Here is a 14,403-nt window from a genome sequence, read left to right as displayed (position 1 = left end):
GTAATTTAGGATTGTCTTTATTTCCTATTTTTGGGGTTTTCGATATAAAAATGGAGTTGGGGGTTTTAAACTTGAATTTAAATCTAACAAATGAAAAGCATAGCAAATAAGAAATTAATCTAATGCAAGAGTGAAACCTAACTATGTGCCAATAATCAAACCTCAACGTATTGTCACTCTACGTTGTGATTAAACCATCGACACACACTTAAACTAAAGATAAAATAGCAAGACACAATTAAATCTGATCTAAACAGAAATGAAACCCTAACCTAGAACTTAAACACTAAACAAGTAACCAAGCATCAACTAAAACTTAAACTAAACTTTGACAAGGTAATGAAATGCTAAATCACTTGCATAAAAACATAACAAACATAAAAGGAATGTGTTCTAAGCTGTAAAAACACTAATAAAACAAAATAAAATGATAAACCAATCCATTCTCACAATCATCTAACAATCCTCACACTCTTGCCGTCACACAAGAGTGCCAAAGTCGAGACCACCCAACTCTGGACCTCAATGGAGCATCTCTACAACGTATCAGTTCCAAAATTGCTTAGCTTAGTCGACGGACCACCCCCGACGAGCTAGAAACAACCCGGAACCAATCAAATGCCGAAAATGCTGGAAATCTGCCATCCTTGACCTCTGAATCTGGAATGAAGATGTGGACTGCGGATGGGCATTGGAAGAAGCTCAGTAACGCCGGAGGACCACCGCCGAGCGTTTCTGATAGGAATCGGAGCTCAGATTTGGAAGAGCACCTCCAAATCTGAGGTGAACAGAGGTATCGCAGAAGTGGAGATTGCGCCGGAGAGAAAACCCGCCTACGACACCAGATGATCGGGAAGAGCTGATGTAGAGACTATCCACCGAGGTTGAAGCTTGAGAGGATGATCGGAGAAAGGAAAGGGGCCGAAACTCGTTGAAGAAGAACGCGCGACGCAGCTGTGCGGAGGAGATCGACCAAGGCACTGTAGCTACTGTAGCTTCTATTTAAATCAGATCTGGATCTGATCGGACGGCTGGGAGCAATTTGGAGCTAAATCAACGGTGAAAGCTTGCCCAAAATCTGATCCAAAAGTACTGATGTTGATCTAGGATCTGGATCTACCCTCCCGTAGGTCGGATCGATCAGATCATCACTGGATGGCCCGGATCTGCCCAGTCTTCAATGAACGGCCCAGATTGTTTCGGGCTGGATCAATGGCTAGATGAACTCAGATCTGGATCAAAACTTCTGGATCTTCATCAATGGCTAATATCTGCTCCCCATTAGGTTGGATCGGCCAGATCTTCAACGGATGGTCCAGATCTGCCCTATTCTTGATAAACGGCCCAAATCGACCCAAAGCTTGATCTTGTCTTTTGAACTCCGATTCGAGCCCAATTCCGGTCCAAATAGATCCAAATCTAAGATCCTTTGATGCCTACAAAATAAGAATCAAATATTAGCATCAAATAACACCAAAAATAATATAATTTGCAATTAAGTCCAAAATCTATGCAATGCACAAAAATGTAATGTAACCATGATTTAAACTATGAAACCAACATCAAAACCATGCATAAATGAGTCAAAATAATGCAGTAAAATCATGGTTATCAAATCCCCCACACTTAGTCTTGAACGTCCCGTGAAAGTAAAGAAAATTCAAAATCATCTCCATAGAAATTCCCTAGCAATATCTAAAAGATAGTAAAAAGGAATTTAACTAAGATCATCTTAAAAATCACTAACAATCATGAATACAATCCAAACAATAATCAGTAGGTATGGTCGTTTCAATCCAACTGAAAAATTAAGCAAGTTGCAATCTCACAAGGGATTTACCTATTCTAGCTCTCCCACTCAAAAATATGTATAAGTGGAGTTCACTCGATGCAACTCATAACATTTCACTACCATAAGCTTGCTTATTTTCTAATTCTCCACCACTATAAAACATAGCATACATGAATCAAAAGGATTTTATCATCAAAAAATTAAAATGGAGCAATAAGAACAATTTAAGTGAATGAAGTGGCAAAGGAAAAGACATAAATGAAGAGAATGAGAGTATGGAAGGAATATACTTGATGAGTTGACCAATTTGATGTAAAAAGAGATGAATACCATTTGTTTTAACCAATTCAAAGTATCAAGCTAACCTCCCCTTCAATTTGATAGCAAACCGAAAATCTTGATACTCAATCTTCGCCATTTGATACTCTCTTGAATGTGCCAATTTTTCAAAAAAATTTCTTTCTCACTGATTTTCACTTCAATTCTATCACTTGGAAGCTCAAATAATCTATCATCAACTAATGAACAACTAATGAAGAATAAATCCCTCCCCCATACTTAAATTGTAGGCTGTCTCGGCCAATGAAACACTATCCAATCCAAGATGATACACCTCTAGAAGCCACTGTTTCCCTTTCTGCAGAATTTATTTTTCTACCATTCTCTGTCTCTAATTTGTCAGATTAAAATTCATTGTAAACAAAGATCATTTGGTAGAGTGATAATTGCAAGACACTAAAGAATCAAGTACTAACATACTGAAAAACAAACACTGGAGCTAGTTACAATTTGCACATCTATCAGCTTTTCTGAAACTCAGTTCAGAATTCAAATCTGTGTAGTATCGTCACTGTATTTCTCCTTGGTCCTGGTCAGCAATTGGTTGAAAGGTTGACTAACTTCTGAATCATGGGACAGTGATAACAGCACCAAAAGCCTTGGTTTCTGAACTTACTGTTACTGCAAAAACCGAATGCTGAAGTGTTTGTATCAAGCTATTTATCAGTGAAGGCCCAAACTCAATCATGCTGAAATTAAACCCACTTTAGAACTCAGTAGCTATTACTGTAATTCCATAAGTGGATCCTGAAATTAATTTCCAGCAACCATCATCTCAAAACCTCATAACTCAACTTCTACAAATTTCTACAAATACAAGTTTAAAACCATATGAAGCCAGTTTTGAATTCCGTAACTCTAGTTTTCAATTTCAGAAATGGAATCCTACTGTAACTTCAGTCTAATGCATTACAACTTCATTCAGCAAAAACAAAATTCATTGGAAAACTTGAAAAGGATAAGTTTCAGTTTTAACTTGTGTTTCTGATTTGTAATCAACTTTCAGCTGATCTTCATTAGTTTCACACATGCACCAACTCATAAACTCAACCTTAAATTTCTTCCAGCAGATTGGTTTTACTTCAATAACATTTCAGCCTAAATTCTCTAGCTAGTAATCCTTAAAAGATAGCTTATTTGACACTGCATCAACATGGCTTAACTTCCATTCATACTTAACCTCTTCTCTTACAATAACACAAAATTTCCAGCTCCTCTGACTTTTCCAGCACTGATCAGATTTTGGAAGAGGAAGAATAACATATGTCAATGAGAAAACAAGAAGTTTACTTGAGTTTATCAATTAACAAGAAACCGTACAGAAAGTTTGGCACAATCAGATGAGGCTGATACATCAATTTCAGATTTCTTCAAGTTGATGGTGAAGTCTGTTGATAAAATTTTGCACAAAACTCTGCATTTCTAAACAGATTTCAGACACATTTCTGTTCTTATAGCCCTTAGCACAGATTCTCTGGACACCAACAGCTCTCAAACATCTCTGATTACTGGCTTTCTCCCTTATCAGATCATATATGTCTAGCTTCCCTTGAACTTTTCATTGCCTAGAGAATTTCGGGTGCAGCAATTCAGTAGTAGAATAAAATTCAGCAACTTCCTGCCATAAACAGTTGTTTCTGCATCTCTGAAACATGGCACAGTTATTCAACACCAATCTTCAATCCTATATACTGCTTACTGAATGAAGCTCCCCGCAAATCAAAAACAAATTAAAACTTCTCAAAACTTCTCAAATACAGCAACATACCATAGTAAGTTAATCTTCCACAACAGAATTCAAGTTGTATCCTCATCACTCTTTAATTAAGTGATTCACTTAACCTCTGAAATCACAGCTTCAGTTTGGAACTAAAATAGTTAAAGCTTGGTTTCAATACATTCCTGACGAGAAGACAACTTGAAAGTTTGGCACAAACTTGTATCCAGCATGTCACTGCAGCTTGCACAGAATCCAGCACTTCATGGCATTTTGTTTCAAAGATAGAAATTCAAGCCTTGAAGTGAGCTTCATCCACTTTCATAACTAGTAGTACTCTTCTAATTAGTTAAAAACTAATCTTCTAGAGGAACCATTCAGATTAAATCTCGCACAGGAAACTTGATACCACATTTCAAATTCAATTATGTTTTCCCCTTTCACCTCACTGTTTTGCTAATCAATTGCTCCATTGTAATCAGATTTTAATAGCTCAAGCATTCCATTCTTCATTTACAGAATTAATTAGTTTGCCATTCAATCATTCCCAACTGAAAAGACCAATAGATATTCTAATCAGCAAACATTTCATTTCTGCACATCAAGCTTCCATATTAAGCATTCAACAGAGTTTCAAGAACAAGGATGCTGCCTCTGTTTCCTGAAGCTTAGTTTCAAGCAAGGCATTGAAGTTTGGCACAAAACTGGAATTCCTTTTCAGCAATCAGCTTAACAAGTACAGAATTACAACTTCTGTTTCTATTATCTTCAGCATTAAAGTTGAATCATTGGCTTAATCTGTAAGCACAGATTTCAGAAATCTTTGCATCATTTAGCACCAAATTAATAGGAGCTCGAATTTAAAATGTTGCTAATCAAAAATAGCATGAGAAATTGGCACAAAACTTGATTCTGATCCTGCAGCTTGCACAGATAAAGTTCAGGAATTCAAATCCAAGCTATTCATGGTCAGAAATCACAATTCAACTTAGCACACAGCATGTTATAGCAGATACATTCATTGACAGCTTCTATTGACTTAATTCGAATCCTTGAATCCCATGGTTTCTATATCTTTTCTGCTGGAAAAATTAGAGAAATCAGCTTCAAGTCCAGAAAATGTAACTTAGTAGCAAATTCTCAGTTTAGTGCATCAACTTAAAGTTTGCCATTCCAAATCTTATCTTGAGGTTACTTCCGATCAAAGTCTGCAATTGGGTTGGCACAAAATAGTGTTAACTTCTGTACTTTTGTTTCAAAAACTTCCAGCAATGCATAACAGATTTCAACATTGAAACCAATTCTAAGATTCTAAAATTCCAGCTCAAAGACTTTGCCAACTCTCAACAGTGTACAGATCTGCAAAAGTTCCTGAATTTTCAGATTGGTACACTCAATTGCTAATTCATATGCTACTGCTTCCTTGCTTCAAGCTTCATCAGATTATTTCTATAGGACTGCACAATCATTTCATCAGATAATAACTTGATTTTCATCCTATTTCAGCTTCATAACATCACTCATCCACTCATATGCTCTGCTCACTTGCTCATCCACTCATCCACCATCTACTCTACTCGCTCATCCGCTCATCTACTTTGATCGCTCATCCGCTCTGCTCGCTCATCCGATCTGCTTACTCATTCACTCACCCGCTCTGCATGCTTTACCCGCTGAGCCACTGCGCAGTCTGCACTCAGCACTTGATAGAAATCAGCCCCTGTTGGCAGCTTGAAATTATCTGCTTTGGTCTTCTCGACAAATAAGTTGAATTTAATTCAATGTAATTTATATTCATCTAATTCCCCAAATATCCAGCAGATTGTCGAACAATCTTGAAACAAATTCTAGTTCTATTGAAATGGTCACAGAATAAAGTGTTGACGTGCAATAGGCTCAACACCTGAAGACTTCCTTCGCCCCGATTGGAACTATGACAATCAACTATGGGGAAAGGCAAGAGAAGTTCACTAGAGTGAACGTCAAGAGGTGGCAGCAGAAGATACTTTTTTACTTAACCACACTCAATTTGGCTCAGTTCTTGACTGAGGACCCTCTCAAGTGTGCTGAGAATGCTAATATACAGACTATCAGTGCAGTGGTGACATGGACTCATTCTAAGTTCCTTTATCGAAACTACATCCTCAACTGCCTTACTGACTCGTTGTACACTGTGTATAGCATGAAGAGAACGGCTAAGGAGTTGTGGGAGTCCCTAGACAAGAAGTACAAGTTGAAGGATGCAGGGGCCAAGAAGTTCATCATGGACTAATTCCTAGATTATAAGATTGTTAACTCCAAAATGGTGATCAGCAAAGTCTAGGAGCTTCAGATAATCTTGAACGAGATCCACTTAGAAGGGATGGTTCTGAGTGAAACCTTCCAGGTGGCTACTATCTATGAGAAGCTGCCTCCCGGCTAAAAGTGTAAGTACCACGAAGTACTTTTGATGTGATCAACCAAGTCAAGTTAGATTTTGTTGTGTTTTAACCCTTGTGTCTAAGTGTGCAAGAGCTTAGAAGCACAAGAAGTCGAGCAAAAGATGCAGCTAGTGAGAAGGACAACACATGAGAGAGTTGATGGACTTGGTGCTTCCGAGGGATGAGGTACTATGGAAGAGTACACTGGCAGATGAGAAGGAAGAGCGAAGTGGTTCTGAGAGACGAGAAGCCAGAGCGAAAGGTTGCTTGAGAAGGCCGAAAAATGGGTTCGGGTGAGCCCTATTCCAGATGGCCGAAATCACCCAAGCGAGCAGAGTATGCTAGCGGATGAGAAAGAAGCATACGACAGTTCCAAGGGACAAGAAGCTGGAGCAGAAGGTTGTTCAAGAATGCCGAAAAATGGGTTTGGGAGAGCCTTATTTCGTATGGACAAAATCACCCAATCGAGCAGAGCCAGAGCGATAGCCAGACCAAAAAGTCAACACAGAGATTGACTTTGGTCCGAGCGCTCGAACCAAAAACCTTATCGAAACTTGACATGATGCAATTTATTGCAAAGAGGATAAAATTCTATCCACGTCTAGGCACTTGTAACCCTTTCAAGCACCCTAATCAGGGCTATAAATACAACCTTGATCTCAGAAGCTAAATAGAACACTTGTAAACAATTCCATTTGAGTTTAGCCTTGTAATTGTGTGCTTTGATTGTCATAAAAGGCTTCTCAGCCTGAAAAAGACTTTAGTGGGCTTTCAACATCTTGTATTAGCAATCTTCATATTACAAACCAAGTAAACCTCTCTGTGCCTCTTCTTTCTTTAATTAGTTTCTTAATTCCTTTTATGCAAGTGTTTATTTTAATAAAGTTGTAAAGTTTAAGGAAGGGGTTGTTCGTTTCTTTTGATTTCCAGCTATTCACCCCCCTCTAACCGACCGCTAGAGGACCAACAAGTGGTATTAGAGCTAAGTTAGCTTCCGAAGGACTAACCGCCGATCGAAGCACAAGAAATGGCCAGAGCTAGCATCTACCCACCAGTATTCGAGGGGGAGTTCACGTTTTGGAGACGTCGAATGGAAGTAAATTTTAAAACCGATTTCAATATTTTACTAACGATTAAGTATGGTTTTGATATGCCCAAAAGCGAAGAAGGAAAAGAACTTGAGGAACATCGATGGACTGAGAAGCAGCACAACGATTTTATAGCAAATGGTAAGGCTGAGTTCCACCTTCTGAGTGTTCTGCCAACTCAGGATCTCAATAGATTGGAAAATACAAGAGTGCAAAAGAACTTTGAAAAAAGTTCTTGAAGCTCTATGAAGAACCAAAAGAAGTCGAATCCAACTCCTCGATGGATACCGAGTCACCGTCAGAAGAATCCGAGACCGAAGAAATTGCCGGGACACCTCATATAGCTAAATACCTACCTGAAGACACAAAAAACTCAACCCAGATGAGCATCGATGAAGGGGGAGAGTCTTCGGAAGAAAGCAGCGTTGAAGGGGGAGGAACATCAGAAAAAAAGCAGCTCTACAGGGAGCATCAAATTTTGAGATCGACAAGGAAGTCAGGCACGATCTCTACCTCCTCAGAAATTGTTTAAATTTATAAAAATATTATCAAAAAATTCTTATTAGTTAGAAAATAATAATAAAAAATTATTAAAATAATGTATTCCAAGAAAAATTTTATTAATCCAGTAGAAAGGAATCTATTTTGGGTTTCAAGATCATGCTTAGGTTAAATTATTATGCATGCTTTATTTTTTTTAAAAAAAATTTGCTTACAAATAAATTACTTTGTATACTTTCTTTTAGAAATTAATTAAAATTTAATTTTTCTGAGAAAGAGAATTTAATCACTTATCAATAGAAAAAATTTTAAAATTTTCTGACCATCAAATTATTTTGTATGAATTGTTTAAGAAAAATTATATTTGTCAATTTAAAAATATCTTGCAGAGTTATTTTTACAAATTTTATTTTTCTATGGAATTTTATCATTTTCTCTATCTAAAAGATTTTTTTTCAAAAGTTTTTGACCGTTGGTGAATTTTCTATAAATTATTTATCTAAATAAAAAATTTTAATATTAAAAACTCTAAAAAATTTAATTTTGGAAATTTTATTTTTTCTATAAAGTTACTTGCCATTATACATTCTCAGAAAATATTTCAAGATCTTTCAAGGTTAAAAACTATTTTTAAGCATTTTTTTTAGAAAATATGTCTTTATGTAGAAAAGAATTTAATTCTGCTTAAAGTAATATATTTTTTTTATTTTATGTCTGCATTATATATGACTTTTCAACCGTTATAAAAATTTTCAAAATTTTTCAAGTCTAATTTTTTTTTAATTAATTTTTCTAAAAATAGTTTATCCAGATTTCTGAAACTTAAACTTCCCGATCTTTTCTGGATGATAGTCAGTTTTTTTTACCCTTTGACTCTATTTTATATTTATTTTAAGTTGTTTTCATGGATAACCCATATTTTTAATATGATCAAAGGGGGAGAAGTGGAGATTAAGTTTAGGGGGAAGGTAATTTATCTAATTTTTGCACATTTTATACTTGTAAAATTTATTACCTTACTGTTATTTATTTCTTAATTTACCCTAACTTAACTTGGGTTGCTCACATTAAAAAGGAGAAGATTGTAAGTATCTTGAGGTAGTTTTGATGTGATCAACCAAGTTAAGCTAGGTCCTGTTATAGTTTAACCCTTGTGTCTAAGTGGACATGAGCTTAGGAGCACAAGAAGTCGAGCAAAATATGTAGCTAGTGAAAAAGAAGGCATGGGAGAGAGTCGACGGGCTTGATGCGTCCGAGGGACGAGGTGCTGTGGACAAGTACGCTGGCGAATGAGAAGGAAGCGCACATCGATTCCGAGGGATAAGAAGCCGGGGTGGAAGGTTGCTTGAGAAGGCCGGAAAATGGGTTTGGGTGAGTCCTATTCTAAATGACCGAAATCAACCAAGCGAGTGGAGTACGCTGGTGGAAGAGAAGGAAGCACGCGACGGTTCCGAGGGACGAGAAGCCAGAGCGGAGGGTTGCTCGAGAATACCGGAAATGGGTTCGGGTGAGCCTTATTCAGGATGGTCAAAATCACTCAACTGAGCAAAGCCAGAGTGAGAGCCCATACCAAAAAGTCAGCACAGAGGTTGACTTTGGTCCGGGCGCTCAGACCAAAAACCTTATCGAAACTTGACGTGGTGTGATTCGTTGCAAAGAGGATAAAATTCTATCCATGTATAAGCACCTAGAACCCTTCTAGGCACCCCGATCAGGGATATAAATACAGGCCTGATCCCAGAAGCTAAATAGAACACTTGTAAACAATTCCATTTGAGTTTAGCTTTGTAATTGTGCGCTTTGACTGTTGTAAGAGGCTTTTCCACCTGAAGGAGACTTTAGTGGGCTTTCAACGTCTTGGATTAACAATCTTTTGATTGCAAACCAAGTAAGCCTCTCTGTTCCTCTTCTTTCTTTAATTAGTTTCTTAATTCCTTTTATGCAAGTGTTTATTTTAATAAAGTTGTAAAGTTTGAGGAAGGTGTTGTTCGTTTCTTCTAATTTCAGGCTATACACCCCCCTCTAGCCGGTCGCCAGGGGACCAACAGGAAGGACTTCAAGAACTACCTAAAGCACAAGCAAAAGGAGATAGATGTGGAGGAACTCATTGTTAGACTTCACATCAAAGAAGATAACAAGAGTTCAGAGAGGAAGTTGTTCTCTCAGGCTACTGTGAAAGCCAACGTGGTCGAGCATGGTCAAAACTTGAAACTGAAGAACCCTAAGTCTTTCAAGATGGGACCCAAAGGAGGCATCAGTAAAAAAAGTTGTTTGGGAAGTACTTCAATTATGATCGAGTTGGTCATAAATCTTCAGAGTGCAGAAAGTTGAAGAAGAAGCATGAGGCTAATCTGAATGAGGGACCAGAAATGGATGATCTCTGCACTGTGGTATCTGAATTAAACCTGATAGATTCAAACTCATGGCAATGGTGGATTGATACTAAAGCTACCAGACATGTCTGCTGTAATAAGGAACTTCTCCATAAATTTGAAGAAGTCAATGGAAACGAGCTATTCATGGGGAACTCAGTGACCTCGGACATCATAGGCTAAGGAAAAGTGGTGTTAAGATGACTTTGTGCAAGGACCTTACTCTGAACAATGTGTTATATGTTTTGAAGATTCGGAAGAATCTAGTATCTAGATCACTATTAAGCAGGCATGGCCTTCTCATTATCTTTGAGTTAGATAGTTATACTGTCCAAGAATGGAATATTTGTTGGAAGAGGCTATGCATCTGATAGATTTTTTAAGCTTAATGTAATGACCATTAGGCCTAAGATAAATAAAAATGAAAGCTTTTCCACTTATATTCTTGAGTTTTCTTATTTATGGCATGGTAGATTAGTGCAGGTTAAGTACGATGTGTTGCATAGATTAATAAACATACAAAGCATACCTACATTCCACCTTGACCCAAAACACAAGTGTGAGATTTGTGTTAAAGTAAAAATGACAAGGTCATCCTTTCAACGTGTTGAGAGAAGCAACGAACCACTTAAGCTAATTCACACCGACGTGCGACCTCAAAGGTACTCCAACATGTGATGGGAACAAATAATTCTTCACTTTTGTAGATGATAACACAAAATATTGTTATCTATATCTTCTCAAAAGTAAGGAAGATGCTATAGAGAAATTTGCTTTCTATAAGAATGAGGTTGAAAACCAACTTAATAGAAAGATTAAGGTGGTTCGAAATGACCAAAACGGTGAATATGTATCATCTTTCACTGAGTTGTATGCTAAACATAGGATTAGATGTGAAATAACAGCTCCTTATACTCCTCAGCAAAATAGAGTTGTTGAGCGTAAGAATCAAACTCTAAAGGAGATGATGAATGCTGTTTTATTAAGCTCTGAACTGCTAGAGTTCATGTTGGGGGAAGCTGTGTTAACAGCTAATTACCTTTTAAATAAAGTGCCTGCAAGAAAATAGATAAGAGCCCTTATGAGTTATGGAATGGAAGATAACCATCCTACAAATATTTATGAATGTAGCGGTGTCTTACCAAAGTGTTGGTGCCTGATTCGAAAAGGATTAAGATAGGACTAAATATTGTCGATTGCATATTTATTAGATATGCACATAACAACAGTGCGTATCAATTTTTTGTGTATGAGTCACAAATACCAGATATACACAAGAACTCGATAATAGAATCGAGAAATGTCTCATTCTTTGAGAATATGTTTCTGTATAAGATCCGAGAGGATGCTAGTTCCTCAAAATAGGCATATGAAACACAAGGCAAAGAAGATGATGATGAACCAGTCGAGGTTGAGCCTAGATAGAGCAAAAGAGCTTAGGTGGAAAAATCCTACGGTTCAGATTCACTTTCATGTTAGAAAGTGAGCCCTTAAGTTATTCTGAAGTTGTAAGCTCTTCTGACGGACCTCACTGGAGAGAAGAAATTACATTTGAGTTAGAATCTATCTTGGAAAATCATACTTAGGAACTTGTGGATCTTCCTCCGGGAAGTAAACCACTAGGTTGCAAGTGGATTTTCAAGAAGAAAATGAAGACATATGACACAATTGATAAGTATAAGGCCAGATTGGTAATAAAAGGATACCGCACTACAACAAAAATGGCTTTTCATAGCGCGCAAATTTGCTTTTTGCAGCGTGCATTGCACGCTGCACAATTAAAAGCTGTTGAAAGTCATAAATTATCCACGGCATGCTTTGCGCGCTGCGGATAATATATTCCGCAGCGTGTAAACGTACGATGTTGATGGTCTTAACTATATTAAAAATAATAATTTGATGAAAATAATAAACTAAAATTTTACAACATTTAGTGCAAATCAAACCCATACAAAATTAACAAAAGTCATAGTTTTTCATTATACCAAAAAAACTCAAAAGATCTAAAACAAAATATGAAATCTCTAACAAACTAGCAATTACATAACAACAATTAAACTTACAATCCAAACAAATTAGTATAATATGTATCAATCACACACTATTATAAATTTAGATAACCATGCGACCGTGCTTCCTATTGCATCATCGAGAAACTGCATTTCATCATTTGGTCGAATTAGGTCCACCTTTTCCACCAAAACCTTATTAACCCAAACTTTCCAACATGATCCACCAAGAATAACGTGATGCACTTTTGTGTTTGGATCTGTGGATGCAATTTGACCTTTTGCAACAACTAATTCATTGACAGACTAATGAAGCAGCTTACATTTGGTATTAGCACAGATATCTCCTTGACTCACATTTCTCAAATTTAACTGAAAATAAACAATACAAAGTTATTAATTCAATCATGTATATTTTTGTATTAATTTTATGATTTAGAAATACATAATTTATGATAATTACTTGGAAAACATGACCAAAACCACCACTTTTTTTTTGCACCAATATTGATATCGCTATTGCTACCAAAATCATTCCCAATACCACTACAAATGCCACCACTAGCAATCTAATTTTACAACCAAATAGTGTCAACAATGTCATCATGATAATTCAAAAGCATTTAAGTATACATATCAAACTTATTTTATATATGTTGTTTACTTACTAACCTGTTCCGAATGATTTTGTTGCCTCATACTTTGTAAAAACATGGACCTCATTTCTTGCATTTCTAGTTGATTTTGTCGCCTCATTTCTTGCATTTGTTGTTGAACATTCTGTAAGATAGTTTGATGTCGTTGAACTGTTCCATTTTGTTGCACAGAAGCTCCAACTTTCGATGGTGTTACTCCAAAGCCTAATCCGCGCACTCTACCCCGAGCTTCCTTGCCAAACACAATGCTAATTGCATCATCAACAATATTAGTTGTGTTTTGAGATTCTGGTGGGCATTCTAGTTTTTTTTTTTGCAACAAAAAAACCATTTTTATCCACAGCATGAAAGCTTGACTACAGGTGACACAAGGTATAAAAACTTTTTATCCACAGCATAAAAGCATGAAAGCTTGACTACTGGTGACACACCATTCCATTTTTTTTTTATAGCTAGTGTGATATAAGGTAAATTAAGCACTTAAAATACTAGTGTGAATCTGGCAAGTAACTTACTGTTTACAAACCAGGGGAAAACAACTGGTGACACAGGCATCACAACAAAGTATAAGATTTACAATTTTTTGTATGCCATAATATAGTCATGGAATAAGATTCAAAGACATTTGGAAATTAAAATGGTTGTGTTGGTGCAGCGGGGTCGGCAAGAGGGGAGGGGTGAATTGACTACAAATGAAAATACTGTTAGACCCCGTGGTTATTTTGATGTGATCAACCAAGTTGGTTAGGTCCTGCTTTGTGTTTGATCCCTATGTCTGAGTGTGCAGGAGCTTAGGAACGCAGGAAGTCGAGCGGAAGATGCAGCTAGTGAGAAGGACGGCATGGGAAGGGAGTCGACGGGCTCGGTGCGTCCGAAGGACGAGAGAGCTGCGAAAGAGTACACCGGTGGGCGAGAAGAACATGCACGACGTTCGAGGGACGTTAAGCCGGGGAGGATGGCTGCTCGAGGAGAAGGCCGAAAATTGGATTCGGGTGAGCCCTATTTCGGTTGGTCGAATCACCCAAGCTATCGGAGCATCGAAAGCCAAAACAAAGGAACTGGAAAAGAAGTAAAAGCTAGAAAACTAGCTTGAAGGCACCTTCATGAATAAAGGCGCCCTCAACATGAAGGCGCCTTCATGACTTGATGAAGACACCTTCAACAGGTCAAATGTGATCGTTTGCATTTTGGATAAAGTTTTATCCGCCTACTCGATGGAGGCGCCTTGGACATCTGAGATAGAATTTCCAGGGTACATAAAAGGACCCCTGGACCTAGGAATTATGAATCAACTGTTCAATCAACTTTGTAATCAATTCCTAGCAGCTAGTGAGCTTTCTAAGTGTAAAAAGGCTTCTCCGCCTACAATAAAGGAGACTTTTTTTAGTGTGCTTTCTCCAACGCCTTGGATTAACAACCGTCTTGGTTGTAACCAAGTTAATCGCTGAGTCTTCCAGCCTTTCCTTTTATTTTATTTACTGTTTATTATTGTTGCTGTATTTTTTGAGT

The sequence above is a fragment of the Zingiber officinale genome, chromosome 9B (assembly GCF_018446385.1).
Source record: "Zingiber officinale cultivar Zhangliang chromosome 9B, Zo_v1.1, whole genome shotgun sequence".
In the NCBI taxonomy this organism is placed as follows: Eukaryota; Viridiplantae; Streptophyta; class Magnoliopsida; order Zingiberales; family Zingiberaceae; genus Zingiber; species Zingiber officinale.
Note: the sequence above shows the minus strand (reverse complement) of the source record.